The sequence below is a fragment of the Frankliniella occidentalis genome, unplaced genomic scaffold (genome assembly GCF_000697945.3).
Source record: "Frankliniella occidentalis isolate FOCC.00 unplaced genomic scaffold, Focc_3.1 Scaffold18, whole genome shotgun sequence".
In the NCBI taxonomy this organism is placed as follows: Eukaryota; Metazoa; Arthropoda; class Insecta; order Thysanoptera; family Thripidae; genus Frankliniella; species Frankliniella occidentalis.
The window spans coordinates 2238553-2240484 of NW_026267148.1; the positions used below are offsets into that span (position 1 = coordinate 2238553).

At 58.0% G+C, this 1932-nt stretch overlaps 1 protein-coding gene across 2 annotated transcripts in view; it reads right to left on the reverse strand.

Annotated features, from left to right (window-relative positions):
- The window catches only part of LOC113207529 (potassium channel subfamily K member 6-like), a 51341-nt gene that overhangs the window by 35901 nt on the left and 13508 nt on the right, over positions 1–1932 (reverse strand). Inside the window, exon 1 of one of the 2 annotated variants that reach the window (XM_026424140.2) lies at positions 1602–1798. The exons of the other annotated variant lie outside the window; for it this stretch is intronic. The gene's annotated coding sequence lies outside the window, so the exon portion shown is untranslated. Of the gene's footprint in view, positions 1–1601; positions 1799–1932 lie in introns of those variants that run through there. 2 annotated transcript variants of the gene reach the window in all.

Sequence of the window (1932 nt, forward strand, 5' to 3'; positions counted from 1 at the left end):
GCCCAGCGCGCCAGCCAGCTAGTAGCCTAACTCCCGGGCGCTTGCCGCCCGCGGGCCGCTGGCCGCGCTCTGCCGCCAGCCCACCTTTCGACCGATTTAAAGGCAGACATGTCTGCAGAGCCTCTATTGGAAGGACACTGTAAACAGCGTCTCAGGTATGAGATCGCACCACAGCGCCTCCATCTCCTTGTTCCGTAACCCCTCTCTTTAAGTAAACAAAAGGAGTGCGGCAGTTCCTCCCTTCCCTCATATCTCTCTGTCACTATTTTTCTCTCTCTCAGCAGGTCGACGGCTACGTCGTCACTTCCCTCCCTTGTATTTCACGTATCAACGACAGGTTAGAGGGGGCGAAGGGATACTCTACAATGTGTAGGCTCTACGTGGCGAATTATTGTTATTCATTGTCGGATAGTCACATTGGCGAACTAAAACGTTCTAGTTGTAACTCAGAAAAAGGCGTTTGGCTCTTACAATTACTACAACTGAAAAATGTTTCAGTTCAGCCCTTACAATTGAAAATTAAAATCAACAATTAAAAACTGCGGCCCCAGCCTCGAAACAGACAGTCCCCTCGACCAGTGCAAGAAGTTTTCGTCCTTCTGGTAGAGACAGAGTCTTTATGAGTACTATCAAAAACTATAGTTTGTCGCTCACTCGTTGACACGTTTCGTTAGAAACGAAACGAAACAGTGTTGCCGCCGAGGTGTACAAATGACAAGCACACCAGTGGTCCGAATAATGCCAACTTAGTTGTGCAATAAACAGACAAAGGTGTCCCAGCGCGGGCGCCCGGCGCCCCTGGTGGGCGCCCCAACAACGCCGCACCCCGCCGCCCTTTATGCGGGGCCGGCGCCATTAACATGGATGTTAACGCTGTTTTGCTTGGCCGTGACGCGGCGTGGCGTAGCGTGGCGTGGCGTGGCGTGGCGTGGTGTGGCGTGGCGGGCACCCCGGTTGCGGTCCGGCGCGGTCACGTCTCAACAGTGCGGGCAACACCGACAGCGACGCTTTGCCCCGCGGGGAACACGCGCGCGCGCTGCGGCAACCGGAAGTAGTGCACCGCGGACCTATGGGGGCCGTGCGGACGAAAGGAACGTGGCAGCAGCAGAGGGACAGGACGTGGGACGCGTGAGGTGAGGCCTCCGACCGAAGTGCGCGAGCTGCACCGTCCAGGTTCAGAAGGCCCGGAGGACCCTTCCCCGAGTGAGAGGTGAGTCAGGAGCGCGCCAGGCGCCCCTCGCAGCATTTTATACCTTCCCTCCGTATACACGTTTATAGGTCGGAATAAACCTGGCGATGTGCAGCGGGGAGCGCGCGCGAAGTGCGCGCTGCTATAGGGGGCTGAAAGCTTTATGCTGGTTTCTTTTCGTCCGCTCGCGACGGCGCAGTCATTCACAGTTCCCTCCGGTTCCCCTCTATCGCGAAAATCACATTGTCAAAGTAATGCCTACAAATCTGAACCCCATCCACAATAAAAAAAATGTAAATGGAAAAAAAGGCATTATGCAAACACCGACCAAACCGATCCGACCCCAAAATAAATAACGCGAAACAAACGAGACAGATATCTTTGGGGGGCCTCTAGGGGCCTGGCAGCGTACCTTGACGGTGTCGGTGCGCGCTCAGGACTGACGGAGCATGGCAGCCCCCGGCCGGCCGACCGACTGATTGACTGACAGCGACTGACACGTACTGACTCGGCTGAGTGGTGCTGACGGGCCGGCACTGTGCTGTGGTGGTGTGCTGGAGCTGCTGGGAAAGCAGAGAGCAACCGGCCGCGCCGGGGGTAGCGACGGGACTGGGCACGGCGGGGGCACGGGCGCGGCGGGACCGCCCCCTCTCAGCCCCCCCCCCCTCGCACACCGCCGCGTCCCTGCAGGAGGGGGCCGAAAGGGGGCCCTTCAACAACCCCCCCGCCCTTGCCTCTATTCC